At 34.4% G+C, this 19848-nt stretch overlaps 1 pseudogene; it reads right to left on the bottom strand.

The window, feature by feature from the left end:
- LOC108364841 (lamin-C-like) overlaps window positions 1-19621 on the bottom strand; it is a 49287-nt pseudogene extending 29666 nt beyond the window's left edge.
- Between the last annotated feature and the right edge of the window lie 227 nt (window positions 19622-19848).

Here is a 19848-nt window from a genome sequence, read left to right as displayed (position 1 = left end):
TTTTTTTTTTTGCAAAAACGGTAAATTGCAAATATCTCAAAAACGGTACCATAAAATTAAAAATAACCTTGATTTTCGGAATCAGGGGGTGATTTTACATACGAATTTCATAACGGCGTCTCTGGTAAATTTTGGCCGTCGACCAGTGTAATCAAAAATAGCACATGCCCAGCGGCGGATCCAGAGGGGTTGGTGGGCATTTGATATTTTCCATGCAAATAACATGTAAAAAAGTTTGTTTTCATTAAAAATGTTATAACTTTTTAGAAGTTAATGGTGATTTCGTTTCTACCAAAACATTTCGCCTTTTGATTACCCCTTTCCCTTTTCGTGTTCGATTATAAATTAAAGGCAAAGGATGACACATTTTTGTGTTCGTTTCTTAATATGCCACACTCTTGTAAGGCAAAAAAGACACATTCTCTGCCCTGTGAAGCTTTGTCAGAGGAGATGGCTGCCCTAAAAATCAGATGGTTGTTTAAAACGACAATATTATGAAATGAGTGAGCTAGACAAGAACAAGATGGCAAGAACATGCATTTTTACAGGGTTGAATGTAACATAAAAACACATTTTGCACCGGGGAAGGGCAACATTTTTGGGAAGAAACGAAATCACCACAAGTTTTTGTGTTTTCATTGTGGAGAATTTGTCCTCCTGGAATGTTAAAAAATTCTGGTCACCTTATATAAAAACAATCACCCACTCCGCTGCGCACTTCTCTATCCCGCAAGTGAACACAAAAATGTTCTCAGCCAAATTGCCTTATTGGTCGAACCTGCTCACGATCCTCAGGAATAACAAAAAACGCTTATAGACAAAGTTTAAACACAAAAGGTCTAATACTAATATAGTAGACTATAAAAAGGCCAACGAAGCATTTAGAAAGGAATTGAGGTCTGCCAAAAGACAGTCATTAGAAAAGATAACGGCGAATATTAATCCAGGCTCGAATGCCAAAAAAATATGGTCGGAGATAAACATTTTATCGGGATGTCCTCGCCGCTTCGATATTTCTCACACTCACACAGACCAGTGACCTATTTACTCTCCACAGGATATCGCAGAAAACTTCGCGGAAGCTTGGTCCTCTTATTCTCATAGCACACATTTTTCCTCCAAATTCAACTCATTGAAAAATGTAGTCCTCACTGAAAACTAAAGTAACCCCTTCCCTTCCCCAAAAGCCCAACTCATTGAAACTTCTATTTCAGTAAATGATTTCGATTCCATCATTTCGAGACTAATGGGAAAAACTCCTGGTGCCGACAAAATATCCTACCCTATCCTGAGAAATATCCCTTTCCCCCTTAAAAGCAGACTTGTAAACCTTTACAAACAAATTTTAAACACCGGGTCATACCCTCAACCATGGAAAGTTATTGACCCTCTACTCTATTTCGAACATTTCGCTTCTTCAGCCATGGCTGCCCGATACCATACATCCGTGCTGAGCTTGGACATCGACATAGTATTTCATAGGATAGCAGCGCATATAGTTATTGATGAACTAATACGTTGAAAAATTGGTATCAAAATGTACAATATTGTTAAGTCCTTTTACTCTAACCGGAAGTTTCTTGTTTGCGGAAATAATCAGCAGTGTCAAATAATCAACCTTCACAACGATGAGTTCCATAATCTCTTCTAATCCGCTTGTCGATCACTTCATATACGCAGATGACGTTTACTAAAATAACAGACCTGAACCAAGTCAAAAATGCATCCCTAAAAATTTTACATGGCATTAGTGTATGGTCTCAAAGTTCTGGTGCCAATATTTCAGCTAGCAAATGCTCCAAATTCAATATATGTATGTCGAAAACACAATTGCTCCATTCCCTACATGTCCTTTTCTAACATCCAAATTCCCCATTCTAACACTTTCACTTGCAAATGTTACAAAAGGCTTGTTGTTATCAAAAATTGATTATGGACTGCCGATATATGGACACTGCGCCAGGACCCATATTAAGCTACTCCACGCTCCATACCACAACGCAGATAAAATAAGTATTCGTGCTTTCCCAACATCGCCAACAAAAGTGACACTCACAGAAGCCGGATTACCTGATATCTCATCTAGAACTACACGTACTACTATGATGCTAATTCCAAAGTTATTTCACGCCAGAAACGAGTTATTGCTTGCACAAGTTAACACGGCCATTGAAAAGCCAATCGCAACTAACATACCTTCCACCATAATGCGTTGTTTAAAACTATCTAAGCAGCTCCACATCATAGCAACTCCATCATAGGTTGAAACAGCAATAGCCCCGACTTGTTCTTGTTGTTCTTGTTCATATTATCGCTTATACAAAAAACAAAGAAATTCCAAACACTTAACCAGCAACAGTGAATATGAACAACTATACAATGCAGCCCTAGAGCCTTTCAAACATGATACGAACGGATCTAAATCCAGCACCAGTACTTTCTGAATCTCATAATGGAAGCAAAACTGTTATTTGTTGCGTTAGTAAATCCGCCATCGAAGCTGTTTTCAACCAATCAAACGACACACCAATGATCATGAAAATTCGTAACATCCTAATTCAGTACACCAATCACATCAAAGTAATGTGGGTGCTCACACGGTAATGAAATTGCGGACAAAAGAGCAAAAGAAGCTGGTAGAGAACCTTCTGCATATGGCAGACTATTTTACCGAAAACGTACACTGGTAAATAGATATCTAAGAGACACATTTTCAAGCGAATGGAACACTAACCCCACTGGCGAGAAACCTATTTACCATACAAGCTCATCTTCTAGGAAAATATGATATTCGTGCGTATCAGTATTGGGCACACACTCGAAACTCACGTTCACCTCTTGGATGGCGCTTTCCGTCCAAATTGTTTGCACTGTGGATCACCTGATTTCAACGTTATTCACCTCCTGTATAACCATCCAAGCATAAAAAAAATAATAATCACAAAACTTATGCGGACTTAAGAGCCTGCATTTAATATGTGCTTCAGTTACAATATTCTTTTGTAAATACTGTTAGTTCTCTGAATTATTATTATTAATACTCTCTTTTAACTCTAACCTCCTCTCTTTACTCATATAATTAATATAAATAAATTTTCTTTTTTTTACTTAAGCCGAAGCCCTAGTAGCCAGTGCTTTAGTTTGTAAGTGGAATAATCTATATATAAATACGCCACAAGAAAATTTTGCAATACCTTTTCTAAAGGCACCGTTCATTCGATTTCAATGAAACACACACCGATTTAAAGGATATAACTTGCTCTAATCGAGAAATGTTAATCCCGATACATACGAGGCGTGACATCTGACATATAGACTAAAATGTGAAAACCACTATATCTCTAAAACCAATTATGCTGGAGAACTGAAACTTAGCACAGATGCATAGATTGTAAATACCCTACTTACGGTGAAAAATGGTAGGTACGTACTGGAAAAGTGGGCGTGGCACTTCCCATACAAACTGAAATTCTTATATCGCTTATCTCTGGAACCACTTATGCTAACGTCCTGAAATTGGACACAGCAACTTATGTTGTCAACACCGTACTTACGGCGAAAAGTGGTCGATTTTGCAAAAGGGGGCGTAGCACCGCTCATAAAACCTGAAATTCTCATATCGCTTATCTCTGGAACCGCTTATGCTAACGTCCTGAAATTGGACACAGCAACTTATGTTGTCAACACCGTACTTACGGCGAAAAGTGGTAGATTTTTGAAAAGGGGCGTGGCACCGCCCATAAAACCTGAAGTTCTCATATCGCTTATCTCTGGAACTGCTTATGCTAACATCCTGAACTTTAGCACAGCTATTTACGCTAACAGTAACGTGCTTACGGCGAAAAGTGGTAGATAATGGAAAAGGGGGCGTGGCACCGCCCATAAAAACTGAAGTTCTCATATCGCTTATCTCTGGAACTGCTTATGCTAACATCCTGAACTTTAGCACAGCTATTTACGCTAACAGTAACGTGCTTACGGCGAAAAGTGGTAGATAATGGAAAAGGGGGCGTGGCACCGTCCCATACAAACTGAAATTCACACAGCAATATATGCTATCAATATCGTACCTACGGCGAAAAGTGGTGAATAATGGAAAAGGGGGCGTGGCACCGCCCATAAAAACTGAAATTCTCATATCGCTTATCTCTGGAACCGCTTATGCTACCGTGCTGAAATTTTATACAGCAACTATGCTATCAATGCCGGTCTTACGGTGAAAAGTGGTAGATAATGGAAAAGGGCCGTGGCACCGCCTCATGCAAACTGAAATTCTCATATCGCTTACCTCTGAAACTGCTAATGCCAACGTCCTGAAATTTGACACAGCCACATATGCTATTAATGCCGTATTTACGGTGAAGAGTGGTAGGTAATGGAAAAGGGCCGTGGCACCGCCCCATACAAACTGAAATTCTCATATCGCTTACCTCTGAAACTGCTAATGCCAACGTCCTGAAATTTGACACAGCCACATTTGCTATCAATAACGTATTTATGGCGAAAAGCGGTAGGTATTGAAAAAGGGGGCGAGGCACCTCCCATACAAGCTGAACTTCTCATTTCGCTTATCTGTGTATCCGTTTATGCTGACGTTCTGCCAATGTGCGCAGCTGCATATGTTATCATTACCGACCTGAAATGCAATTTCCATATCGCTTATATCTGGGACCACTTAGGATAAGGTAATGGAATTTGATACACCTACATCTATAATATAAAATGGCAAAAATCATTCAATTGGAACCATTTTCTATCAGATTTCTAAATCGCATTGAATAATTGTTGGATCGGTGTGTTTGTCTTCCGTTAGGTGGCGCAGGGATTGAGAGTAGAGATGGGCATGGGACTAAATATTAAGTCCCGATCCCGCCCATACCGAAATTAAATTTTTAACTTCCGAACCCGCTCATCCCGACGTTTTTCAGAATTGTACCGCGGGCCCGGGGGGCCCGAAATCTATCTCTAAACAAATTCACAAGTCTTGCAAATTAATTTTAAATAAAATAAATTGTATGAAAGATCTGGCATCCTCCGATTGTTTTGTTTTGCTTTCGTTTTCGTCGCAATAAAAAATAAAAAGGTAATTTTTCATACAAATTTTTTAAGGAAGATTTTCTTAATTTTCCGAGGTTGCGGTTTTATAGGGAGTACCAGGAGAGGATTTTGGTCCCTTTCAATATTGGTGATAAGCAAAATTTAAAAGCGTATGAAAAAAGTCGAATTTCGACAACTGGGCGATACTAGTTATTTATAATTGTTTGTCTTTTAAATAAATAAATAAATAAAATGTTTTTTTTTACCAAAGGTCCAATTTCGAACTTCGAAGGCCCATATCTCCATTTAACTTAATAACTTTTTTACTAATGACTCAATCTCTGAAAAAAAGTTGGTTTGGTCCAATACCCAGCCAAGTGTTGTACAGTGTTATATGTAAAACAGGTAGGTATGGATCTTTTCGTTAGAAGCTAAATTTTGTAACTTATTTGTAAGTATATATCCATACATTTTTGACAATGTATATTTTCAAATATCAAATCACTGTTTGTGATTTTATAAAAAAACAAGTAATTTTTAAGCAAAAAACAAACCTCTCATATAAAAATTTGAGAGTGTTGTTATTTTCTTAATGATACAAAGATTGGATCTAAACCAAATTAGTATGAGCCCCCTCTAAGATACCACCTTGCTTTAAAAAAAAAAAAAATTATAGAATCGGTGGTATAAAGTTATACGGTAATATACCTAAAAATATTTTCCGAAGAATTGATAACCTTCTTCTTTTTTGAAGTCGGCTAAAAAATATAAGTATCATATCTGAAAACGAATGATTTGAAACCAAAACATAAACCTTCTAAAATTTTAATTGAACAAGCGTATTTTCAAGCGTTTTAAACAAACGATTTGAAAATATGCATATCAAAAAATTTAGATTTTAGAAGCTGAATTGAAATCTTTCATTCCCGAAACTTAAAAATAAATATTATGGGAGCAAATTCAAGGTCAAAGCGTTTTTAAAAGTAAAACGTTACATACAAATGTAATAAAATTTTTTTTTTTGTATATGCATACTTAAAGTTAATAAACATAACGTCACTAGACCAGTGATGCCAGCTATTCGCTGTTAAATTACCCACGAAAATTGGGGGAAAAAAATCTTTCAATTACCCACATTTTAAAAATTTATCCCACAAAATTCTGAAAGAATTCAAAACACATGTTTCAGTAGTAAAGAATACTAACGTATACATATCGATACCTGAGTGGAAGGTCGACCTACCTCGGCATCCAGTTCGAAAAAGTCCTATCTCAGAAAACTTTTCAAGAACGCCCTTAACGAATTTAATTGAAGAACACCCTGTTTGTATATTTCATTGAAAAACACCTTATCGCAAAATTGGTTGAAGAACGGCCTATCTGAGAATTCGGTTCAAAAACGCCCTATCTCAGCTGAAAATACATTGAAAATGTTTATATTTTTAACTGCTACAGCTGTCGATTGAAAAACGCCTTATCTCAGCACATTTTCAATGTGTTTTCAGCTGAGATAGTGCGTTTTTGAACCCAATTCTCAGATAGGCCGTTCTTCAACCGAATTCTGAGATAATTTGTTTTACAATAAAATTCTGAAATAGGGCGTTCTTCAATGAAATTCTGAAGAAGGGCGTTCTTGAAAAGTTTTCTGAGATAGGACTTTTTCGAACTGGCTGCCGAGGTAGGTCGACCTTCCACTCAGGTACCGATATGTATACGTTTAGTATTCTTTACTACTGAAACATATGTTTTGAATTCTTTCGGAATTTTGTGGGATACATTTTTAAATTGCGGGTAATTGAGGGATTTTTCCCCGATTTTCGTGGGTAATTTAACAGAGAATAGCTGGCATCACTAGTCTAGTGACGTTATGTTTATTAACCTTACGTACGTATATACACAGAAAATTTTGTTTTCACATTTGTATGGAACGTTTTACTTTTAAAAACGCTTTGCCCCAGAATTTGCTCCAATAATATTTATTTAAGTTTCGGGAATTAAAATTTTCAATTCAACTTCTAAAATCTAAATTTTTTGATACGCATATTTTCAAATCGTTTTTTAAAACGCTGGAAAATACGCTTGTTCAAATACAATTTTAAAATGTTTATGTTTTGCTTTAAAACCATTCGTTTTCTGATATGATACTTATATTTTTTAGCCGACGTCAAAAAAGAAGAAGGTTATTAGTTCTTCGGAAAACATTTTTTATGTATATTACCGCATAACTTTACACCGTTTTCGAACTGGCGGCCGAGATAAGTCGATCTTCCACTCAGGTATTATTCTTTCGAAATTCAAAGGTCGGTAGATTTATCACTAAATGCCTAAAGGAATTTAAAAACATGTACTATATTCGTAAATTAGCTTCAGTGTTCATTAAAACCAAAGATTTTAATAAAAAATCGAGTATATTAAGGAAACGATAGGTATGAATTAATGTATTTAATATTTCATCAGATAATTTGTTCCGCTTTTTACCTTTAACAGCAGTAGCAGTTAAAAATATTCTTACTTACTCGGATCTTGAATTGGTTAACGTGAGAAAAATTTCAAATTTTTCCTTAAAATTTTTAATGCTTATACATAATTTTACTCCACATCACATCTTTCTTTCTTTCTTTTCTTGAGTTTTGAACAATTATACATCGTTAATCGTGTTAAATGAAAACCCCATTTTATTTGAAATGTCCCTTTTTTCCGTTTTAATAATTTTTGTTGCAAAATATCTCCCAAATAGGGAAACTACCCACAATCTGGCATCACTGCACTAGACACGAATAAAGGCGCGCCATTTTTTGACGGCAAAAAGGACGTATTGATGAAAAACGGCGCGTAAAAATAACGTGGGCGAAAAAAGTCGCATAAATCTAGTTGACGGCGAAGAAAGACGCGCAAACATAAACTTATACCTAGCCAAGGACTGTAACTGCAGAATTATTCCCTAAAATTTTTTGGGGAATGTGCATGCTAATACACCTGCCAACATAGTTGAGCGCGAAAATAAGTTTACGCGTCTTTCTTCGCCGTCAAATAGGTTAACGCGTCGCATTCGACTAGGCTTACTTCGCTGAAGTTTTTTATGCGTCTTTTTTCGCTGGCAAATTTTGAGCTCGCGTCTTTATTCGTATCTAGTAACGATATAAAAAAAAGAAAGAATCGACACTCACCACCTATTTGTCGACTTTAAAGCCGCTTTCGACAGCACTAAAAGCCAAACTGCTACGGCTGTGTAAAATGACGTTTAGCATTACCACCAGCTCCGTCAGAATTGGGAAAGACCTCCCGAGCCGTTCGCCACCAAACGGGGCTTCAGACAGGGCGACTCTCTTTCATGTGACTTCTTTAATCTGATTTTGGAGAAGATAATAAGAGCTTCAGAACTGAACCGCTAAGGAACAATTTACTAAAAGAGCGTGCAATTGCTGGCTTATGCCGATGACATCGATATCATCCGTATCAAAAACCGCGAAGTCTCTTCTGCCTTTTCCAAGTTGGATAAGGTAGTAAAGCGAATAAGTCTAGTGGTAAACGAGGACAAGACGAAGTATCTCCTGTCATCAAACAAACAGTCTGCACATTCGCGCCTTGGCACCCACGTCACTGTTGACAGATATAATTTCGAGAAAGTAGAGAACTTCGTTTACTTGGGAACCAGCATTAACACCGATAATAATGTCAGCATGGAAATCCAACACAGAATCACTCTTGCCAACAAGTACTATTTTGGACTGAGGTGTAAAGTCCTCTCTCGACGTACGCAAACCACACTCTATAAGTCACTCATAATGCCCGTTCTGGTATGTGGCGCAGAAGCATGGACAATGACAACATCCGATGAGGCGGCTCTTGGAGTATTCGAGAGAAATATATTGCGGAAGATTTACGGGCCTTTACGCGTTGGCGACGGCGAGTACTGCAGACGATGGAACGATAAGCTTTACAACGACATGGATATAGTGCAACGAATTAAAATACAGCGGCTCCGCTGGCTTGGTCATGTCGTTCGAATGGACACCGACGCTCTAGCTCTGAAAGTATTCAACTCGGAACCCCCTGGTGGTAGCAGAGGAAGAGGAAGGCCCGCACTGAGATGGAAAGACCAGGTGGAGAAGGACCTGGGTTCACTTGGCATTTCCAATTGGCGACAGTTGGCACAGAAAAGAAAGGACTGGCGGACTTTATTCAACTCGGCCAAAATCGCTTTGGCGGTTACAGTGCCAAATAAGAAGAAGAAGAAGTGTCGATAATTTGTTTTTTTTTTCAGTAAATTTAAATAAATATTATTTGCGACAAAAACAAAAATATTTCAAAACACAAGAATAAATCGCTATAATCACGACCAAATATAGTAAAATTGCGTTTTTAGTTTTTCAGTTTGACGTCAGGATTTTTTTCCAAAGGGCTTTGAAATTTTAAAGATATGATTAAGTCAAACAATTATTTAAAAAAATGAGTGCAATGTAGAACAACAATATGGGTACCAAATGAGAAAGAAAATTCAGTTAAATTAAAAAACAATTAAGTTTTTTGGTTTACAAGGACGAATATAATGAAAATCTATCAAGTGGGCCACCCAAAATTGGGCGGTCAAGATTTTTTCGCACAAATCACATTATTCGGTTAACAACAATATAAAAAAAAATTGATTTGAGCAATTTTAAAATAATTCGAAGGTTAACCAGAGTAATTGCTATTAACTTTTTTTTTATGAATTTAGTAATTATTTATTATCCACTGATTCATAGCATGCATCATGCTGATTTTTTTTGTGATAATAGCTAATTAGACACGCTTTAGCCTGATTGTTTAAATTTTTCAAATAATCATTATTTTGTATAAAATTTTTAATTTTTATAAACAAATGGAAATATTTATTACTTCTCGATCAGATTTTAGTTTACATTGAATATCAATCCTTATTCTATAATACAATATTTAAAAAAACGCGGAAACTCGCACGGAATCGCTAGTTATTAATTTTTTTCGCTCCTGCCACGGGTGCTTTTGCTTTCATTCCGCTTGCCGCGCGGACTCGCAGCGAGCGTGGTGCAAACAGAGAGCGCAAAAAAAGGTAAAATTTATTTATATACGTAAGCATAGATTATTTAATACAATATTTTTTATAGTTGTATACATAAATATGTACATACATAACATGTATATGTATATATGTATGTAGGTATGTATGTATGTGTTTATGTATGTACATACATACGCATGTACTTCGTTTTTACAGAGAAAAATAAGGAAGCAGGATAGTATACTCGTTTGTGCCGCAGAAACAAAAAACAACTAAGCACTTTTTAACACTCCTAAATTAGTTTGCTACTTGTAGCAGTTATGCAGCCGTCCACATAGCCAAAATTTGGCAACGCTAACGCCAACGCAAAGCAGAAAGATCGCGCGCGTCGGTCGTCAACTGTTGCAAATAAATAAAATCTTGTGAAATATTTTTTTCTTTTAATCAAATGAGTTCAAGAAGTATAATTTTTCATGCAATTAGTGCTATGAAATATTAATTTATCTGTCGTTAATATGTTAATTTAGTGGCCAAAGCATTCCCTGTCAAGCTTCATTATAGAAAGCATACTTTTAACGTACGTACACAACGCCAAAGTTGTACGTATATACGTAAATTTTCCCATACCTACATATACATATCCATATGAAGCGTTCCATACAAAAACGGACGGGGTTCACACTTCATGTGTTTGATTTGTTTCAAATTTTTAGGGTTGATGAATAAACATAAATAATAAATAAATAAGTAATTTGAGCTTGATTAATACATTTTTAAAAACTTTACAGCACAAAAACAAAACCAATTCGATTTAATAGTTTTCCAAATATCTCGAGAAAGGGGCAAAGAAAACATTTGAAAAAAACATATATATGTACACACATAAAAATTCTTTATGAAAAGAAATATTAAAAAAAAAAATTTGACAAATTTTTTATAAAAAAATAGTTTTTGAAAACATGCCATCTCAAAAAAATTTAAAAAAAAATCACAATGGTAGCTCTGAGTATTGCGCAATATTTATGTATAGTATTATGGGGTGTACTCTACAATAATTTGAGTTATGAATTATTTTTGCACCGAAGTTGAGTAAAATGAGTACAATTTAAAAATTTTTAAAATTTTTTTAGAATTTTTTGAGTATGCAGTCTTGTGGCTCATTAAATTTTATTATAATAAAGTGCAAGCTTTAAGCGATTGCAAAACTGGCGTTAATTTTTTTTTTTGAAAACGGTTTACCGCATTTTCTTCCATATGAAAAAAGTGCAAAAAGCCGTCAGCATAAAAAATATTAAAAATCAACACAATTTTACAGTAGCTTAAAACTTGCTAAATTTAATGGGCTACAAGACTGCATACTCAAAAAAATTCTAAAAAAAATAAAAAAAAATTTTAATTTGTAATGTACTCATTTTACTCAACTTCGGTGTAAAAAAAATTCATAACTCAAGTTATTGTAGAGTGCCCCCCTAAATTCTATACTTCAATATTGCGCATTACTCAGAGCTACCATTGTCATTTTTTCATTTTTTATTTTTGAGATGGCATATTTTCAAAAACTAATTTTTTTTTATTAAAAAATTTGTATGTGAAAAATTTTTCAAGAAAAAAAATGTTAAAAATATTACTTTTCATAGAGAATTTTGGTGCGTGTATGTGTGATTTTTTTCAAATTTTTTCCTCGCCCCGTTCTCGAGATATTTGGAAAACTATTAAATCGATTTGTTTTTTTTTTTTTGTGCTGTAAAGTTTTTAAAAATGTATTAATCAAGCTCAAATTTCATATTTATTTATTATTTATGTTTATGCATCAACCCTAAAAATTTTAAACAAATCAAACACATGAAGTGTGAACCCGTCCGTTTTGGTATGGAACGCCCCACATATACATATGTACATATGTCCTTGAACAACAATCCACAAATACATACTTTCACCAAGGATTATATTTTGTTCAGGTATACAGCATAACTGCTACAAGTAGCGAACTATTTTTGGGGTGTTAAAAAATGCTTAGTTGTTTTTTGTTTCTGCGGCACAAACGATTATACTATCCTCTTTACTTATTTTTCTCTGTCAAGACATAATACATGCGTATGTACATTAGGGTGGTCCAAAAAGAGTAAAGTCGGAATTGTAATCGAAAAAAGTATATCCCTATTTTTTTATTTTGAAATCAAAAAATATTTAGAAGCCGCTCAAAGCGCTCAAAGTTTTCCTTGTATTTTTATATGGGAAAAATAAAATTTTTGTTGAAATGGTATATTATTCTTGAAAGTCTATATTTTTCGATCGGAAAACTCTGGTTTTCTTCAGCAGACCTTCAGTAATAATACCCAATTGTTTATTTAACCACTTTTTAAAACTAACGATTTTTTATTGGTCGCCCCATTGCATTTTTCGGGGTTTTTGGCGTACCCAAGGTTTATATACATATAAGAGGTTGCGCGATGCGCAGATCCGTTATCCTTCTCGCAAAGTTTGGGCGACAACAACAGCGAAAAGAAAAGGCAGAGTAAAAAAGATAAAATTGAAGTGAAGAGAAGCGATTTCAAACGAATTGTAATCGATAGCTTATTCAAAAATACATTTGCAGTTAATATTAACCAAGTTTTTACCCATGCCTTTACGTCGAAAAAGTCACAAAACCTAATTTTTCACAGCGACCAATTTTTGCGAAATGTTCACTAAACTCACTATATCTCAGACGTTTGTGTATCGATTGCTCTGAAATTTGTACAATATAAACTAGATTCTATTCTAAAGAGGATGCGTTTAACCACACTTCTAAATACATATTAAAAACAAAATGGTGGATATTTTAACTTTTTTATAAAAAATAAGGAGGTGGTTTCTACAAATGCAAAAGTTGTGTTATGAAGTTTAAAATTTTTGTTTTTTTTTTATGCAGCATTATGGACAAATGTATGCGGACATTTTTGGGAAAGATTCATGTTTAGAGAGCAAGTAGTTTTTAAGTTATAATAATATTATGGTGACATCCACGAGCGGGTGGGGTGTTACATATTTTCGTCCATGAACAAAATGTAGTTTTGCATGGAAGAAAACCCTCAACACCATTCAGAAAAAAATATCAAAAATCAACGCAATTTTTAGCGACTTGAAACTTGCACTTTGTAGCACTGAAATTGAATGAGCTTCAAAACTACGTACTCAATTTTTTTCCAAAAAATCTGAATCAAAAGTTTGAAATATACATAGATGAAAATTTGTAGAACTTTTTAAGTTTTGCAAAAAGTTCAAAAATTTAATTCGTATGGTCTTTGTTAAAATATGAACTATATTTTCATGAAAAATTACCGAAAAACAATCACTGTACGAATAACTCTTTTGACTATGTATGCAGTTACATGCATACATATGTAGGTTTTTTTCTAAAAAAAAAGCATCAAGCGTGTACCCCGTTATCTGGGTGTCACCAAAATATTGTTATAACTTTAGAACTACTTGTTTAAACATGAAACTTTCCCTAAAATTTCCGTATGTATTTATCTATAATAATGCAGTAAAACCAAAAAAAAAATTAAACTTCATTACACAACTTTTGCATACGTAAAATCCACCTCCTTAATTTTTATAAAAAAGTTAAAATATTCGCCATTTTGTTTTTAATATGTATTGAGAAGTGTCGTTCGACTCATCTTCTCTAGAATAGTATTTAGTTTATTGTGTACAAATTTCATATCAATCGATACATAAACGTCTGAGATATAGCGAATTTAAGTGAAAACTTGGCAAAAATTGGCCACTGTGGGACCATATTTGCAGAGAGAGGCAATTTTTATTTCGCGCATTGCGCGACCTTCTATGCATAGATCTTGTGGCGGACCTATAAATTATAGTTGCGATGAAAAAAAGATTAAATAAACAATTGTGTATTATTATTGGGAATTTCCTGCAGATAAACAGAGTTTTCTGGTAGAAAAATATTGATTTTTAAATATTCTATACCATTTCCACGAAAAGTTGTTTTTTCACCATATAAAATACATGGAAAAGTTTGGGCGCTTTGAGCGACCTCTAAATAGTTTTTGATTTCAAAATAAAAAAATAAGGGTATATTTTTTTCGGTATAGAACATCCCTAAGGGGTGAAAGCATAAAAATTCCGATTTTACTTTTTCACATTCAATTTTGGACCACCCTAATGTATATACATACGTACATATACATATATATGCACGTTATGTGTGTACATATTTATGTACACAACTTTCAAAAATATTGTGTTAAATAATCTATGCTTATGTATATACATAAATTTTATCTTTCTTTTGCGTTCTCTGGTTGCACCACGCTCGCTGCGAGTCCGCGCGGCACGTGGCAGGAGCGAAAAAAATTAATAACTAGCGACTCCGTGGAAGTTTCCGTGTCTTTTTTTAAATAATGTATTAAAGAAAAAGGATTGATATTCAATGTAAACGATTAAGAAAATCTGATCCAGTAGTAATAAATTTTTCCATTTGTTTATCATTTTTTTTTATTAAAAATTTTATACAAAATAATGATCTTTTGAAAAATTGAAAGAATCAGGCTAAAGAGTATCTAATTAACTATTATCATGAAAAAAATCTGAATGCCATGAATCACTGGATAATAAATAATTACGGAATTTATCAGAAACAAAGTTAATAACAATTGCTCAAATTGTATTTTTTTTGTGGCTGTTAACCGAATAAAGTGTTTTTGCGAAAAATTCTTCACCGTCTAATTTTGGGTGGCCCACTTGAGAGATGTTCACTCAATAGTTATTGAAAATGCGCTTTTAATAAATTTTATCTTTTTAAGTTAATAAGTTTGCATAACGAAATTCGGTTATGAGGTCGTGTGTATATTAGTCTTCAAATAATAATTCTTTTAAAAATAAATGTTGCAAATTTTCAAGGGTATTTATGCACCATAAAATTTGTTCTTTATAATTCTACAGAATTTTTCCTTTTATAAATATGATACTGTCATCCTACTTTGCACTGAATTTTTTAAATAAGTTTTGAAATAATCATATTTTTTAAATTAAAAAAAAATCCTGATGTCAGAGAGAAAAACTATGTACACAGTTTTACTATAATTTACCCATAGTTACGCGAATATATTAATTTTTTTGTGTGTAAAATTTACTGTCGCCCAGTGTAATACACTGTATGTATAACGCCGACTGTGTTTTGTGTATAGTTAGGGATGTTCCGATATAAGTAAATACGTGTATGTACTCGATACTTTTGTTTCAATACCAACTACTTTTTTTACTTGAATCGTTTTATCGATACCTACTTAGTATCGAAATAAAAGTACATGTATCGAATCGATTTGAGGAAGTGCCATATCTTTCGGTCATATTTTTTCTATGGAAAATAATTGCTTCGCTTTTATGAAAAATAATTGATCTAAGCAATAGCACCGATATATTTTTACAAAGTTCAAGCAATGCTTTGTAGCCGTAACGTGTTGTGGGAACCTTTCAAAGGTTTAATTTTTTGTCTAAGTAACCGTATTACTTCTAATGTTACTAATGATCAAATAAACATATCGATACCTCAACTGAAAATATAATTAGGGTATTCACAGTTTACTTCTAAAGTTAAAAGGTGGCAACTTTAACAAGATAACACACTCGAACTGTGAGCAACCCTTATGTTTAAATAAAGTATTAAGTTGATCAACAATACCACGCATTGCTAGACCGTTTGCCTTTCACGCGTTTGTGTTTAGAGAGCATCAACAAACCACATACATATTTTTCTCTATTCTCTCTTCTCTTTTTTACACTCAGCTAGCACAGCGCAAAAATAAAATAAAGAACCTTTGCCAGCTCCAGGCAGGCGCAAAGAGAAACTTATGTACAAGCAGCGCTGCGCCCAAAGCGAAATTCATGTATGTATGAACAAGCAGCGATAGATGCCAGTTTAACACAAAACATAAACATGAGACAAAGTCGAGTAATTTTGCCCAAAAGTGTTATCTCCAATTAGTATGGGAACCAACAACAAACAAAGTTACCACATGGTAAAATGTTTAAAGTTACCAGGTGGCAAAATTAACACAGTAGATAATATAGAACTGTGAGCACCCTAAATGAAAATATTTGCGATAGGGCGCTTTGAATCGGCAGCTGAGATAGGGCGTGTTTGTACCGAATTCTGAAAGAGGGTGGTCTTGAAAAGTTTTCTGATATAAGGCGTTTTTCAATCAAATTCTGAAATAGGGTGCTTTTGAAAAGTTTTCTCAGATACGGCGCTTTCAATCTGGCTGCCGAGATAGGTCGATCTACCACTCAGGTGTCGCAAAAGGTATGCCACAGATAACGTCTGAAAATTACTTTCGCTTTGTTGCATATAAAAGGATGAAAAGTTATCGATATAAGTAGGTATCGATACTTTCGGTTCACTCATATAAGTAGTATTGAAATAGGGATTTGAGTAAACTCATTTGAGTAGGTATCGATACTTTGATGGTATCGGAACGTCCCTATGTATAGTTACCAGTGCCAAAATTTTATGAGCAGATATTCTGCATTCATTGGAGATGGCATACTGAAAAACTAGCAATATTCGTTAACCCAGTTCAAAAAAATGTCAAACACAGTCGCGACCCATGATTGAACTTCCAAAAAGTGCAACGTTATCAGTGCAGATACGAATGCCCATAACTTTGATACCAAAGGAATTATTAAACGAATGTAACGTCAGTCAAATAATCTAAATATGTACATACGTACATATGAATGAATATACTTACTGTGCCTTCGTTTGCTTTCATTCAACTCTTCATTTAGTTTTCGAGATTCGCAAAGCAAGAAACGCTCCTGATTCTTACTGCGTTCTAATTCGGACATAAGCAACTCCACATTTTTATCAGCCTGTTCCAGCTTCTTGCACATCTCCCGCAACTCCTTATCCTTGACTTGTAGACAGCATTCGTTGGCACGATGATGCTGTTGTTGTTTAAGCTGATCCAGCATATTATTTAACTTGCCTATACATTGCTCTTTATCCAAAATGGTAGACTGTAGATTCTGTACCTGACGGCGCTGATTTTCGTTCTGAAAATGGAAAAAATATATTTATTTTCAGACTTAAAAATATATAATACACCAAAGTTAATTTCGAACACTTAGGCCTAGCTCGGAGGAGTATTTATGACTGTCTTGTGATGCTTGTTCCAGTGCTCGTTTCAGCAGGCCATTATGGGCTTCCAATGCCTTGAGCGAGGACTCAAGCTTTATCTCTCCATCTTCATAAGATTCACAAAATTCTTTCCGTACTACAGCTACTTGTCGAGCAAGAACTTTAAGTTCGTTCTTTAAATCGCTCAAGATATTTAGATAACTTTCGTAATTGGACAGCAGATGTGATCTGTCCCAAACTGATCAAACTGGTCCTCGTGTGAACAGTCGTTTGACTTGTGAAAAGAGAGAAAACTAAAAACAAATATTTTTAAAGCAAGCTTCCTAAATATCAACGAAATCGGACCATAAATACTGGTTTACCAAATATATCGACTCGTGCGCCACCTATCTGTAAAATTTTAAGTGAAGTTATTCCTTTTCATATAGTTAACATAGGTTCTAAATATGAACAAATCGGACTACATATTCGGGATTTTCAAATATATCGAATCCTGTGCCACATAGTGGATTAACTCATCTTTCGTATTGCATTGTGATCGGGTTGTGAGCCAACTGTGGAGATTCAAGTCCCTAGGTCATTGGGAAGTTGGTCAAAACTTGATTGCAAGATTTGCCCCTAACAAACATGCTTATATACATACATACATACATACTAGGAATGTTAATCTCGGGATCCCGGAATTTTTTAAGTCCCGAAAGTTCCGGGATTCTTTGCCATGAATGCCGAGATCTTAGGGATTTATAATTTACACTGGTGGCAATAATAGAAACGCCTTATGTTGACCAGTTTTGGCTATATTTCTTTTGTTTATTTAATATTTAATATTTTTTATAAATGTGTAGCCCATTATACAAATAATACCTTGCGAACGGCAATTTTACACACACAAAAATCAATATATTCGGGAAACCTAGGGTTGGTAAAATTGCGTTCTTAGTTTTTCTCTCTGACGTCACGATTTTTTTTTAAAGAACCTTGAAATTTGAAAGATATGAGTAATTAAAAAAATGATTTAAGAAATTCAGTGCAATGGTCTTAGAAAACCAGTATGGGTATCAAATTAAAGATGAAATTCTGTAGAGTTAAAACAGATTAATGGGTAGGTATTGAAAATGGCCTTTCATAATTTTATCCTTGAAATTATGCAATTTTTTATTTTTGAAAATATTATGTTAAGGACTAACTTTATTAGCTTAAAAAATAAAAAAGATTAAATTTTCAATTCTTACTCATCCTTGTAAACCCAAAAAATGCTACAGAATTTTCTCTTCAATTTATAACCCATATTTTTGTTCTACATTGCACTTTAAAGAAGTCTTAGAATTAATCATATTTTTGAGATTATAGAGTCCTTAAAAAAATCATAAGGTCAGAGATATGCGCATTTATATGCATTTAATTATATGTAATAAGAGGTAGACTTTTATAGCAAAACATAGATATTGAATAAGCAAAAGAAATATAGACAAAACTGGTCGAAATAAGACATTTANGTTACCAGTGCCAAAATTTTATGAGCAGATATTCTGCATTCATTGGAGATGGCATACTGAAAAACTAGCAATATTCGTTAACCCAGTTCAAAAAAATGTCAAACACAGTCGCGACCCATGATTGAACTTCCAAAAAGTGCAACGTTATCAGTGCAGATACGAATGCCCATAACTTTGATACCAAAGGAATTATTAAACGAATGTAACGTCAGTCAAATAATCTAAATATGTACATACGTACATATGAATGAATATACTTACTGTGCCTTCGTTTGCTTTCATTCAACTCTTCATTTAGTTTTCGAGATTCGCAAAGCAAGAAACGCTCCTGATTCTTACTGCGTTCTAATTCGGACATAAGCAACTCCACATTTTTATCAGCCTGTTCCAGCTTCTTGCACATCTCCCGCAACTCCTTATCCTTGACTTGTAGACAGCATTCGTTGGCACGATGATGCTGTTGTTGTTTAAGCTGATCCAGCATATTATTTAACTTGCCTATACATTGCTCTTTATCCAAAATGGTAGACTGTAGATTCTGTACCTGACGGCGCTGATTTTCGTTCTGAAAATGGAAAAAATATATTTATTTTCAGACTTAAAAATATATAATACACCAAAGTTAATTTCGAACACTTAGGCCTAGCTCGGAGGAGTATTTATGACTGTCTTGTGATGCTTGTTCCAGTGCTCGTTTCAGCAGGCCATTATGGGCTTCCAATGCCTTGAGCGAGGACTCAAGCTTTATCTCTCCATCTTCATAAGATTCACAAAATTCTTTCCGTACTACAGCTACTTGTCGAGCAAGAACTTTAAGTTCGTTCTTTAAATCGCTCAAGATATTTAGATAACTTTCGTAATTGGACAGCAGATGTGATCTGTCCCAAACTGATCAAACTGGTCCTCGTGTGAACAGTCGTTTGACTTGTGAAAAGAGAGAAAACTAAAAACAAATATTTTTAAAGCAAGCTTCCTAAATATCAACGAAATCGGACCATAAATACTGGTTTACCAAATATATCGACTCGTGCGCCACCTATCTGTAAAATTTTAAGTGAAGTTATTCCTTTTCATATAGTTAACATAGGTTCTAAATATGAACAAATCGGACTACATATTCGGGATTTTCAAATATATCGAATCCTGTGCCA

Source organism: Rhagoletis zephyria, unplaced genomic scaffold (assembly GCF_001687245.7).
Source record: "Rhagoletis zephyria isolate East Lansing unplaced genomic scaffold, Rhagoletis_zephyria_1.1 Rzeph_scaffold_01689, whole genome shotgun sequence".
Classification (NCBI taxonomy): Eukaryota; Metazoa; Arthropoda; class Insecta; order Diptera; family Tephritidae; genus Rhagoletis; species Rhagoletis zephyria.
This window is presented reverse-complemented; position numbering and strand designations above follow the sequence as displayed.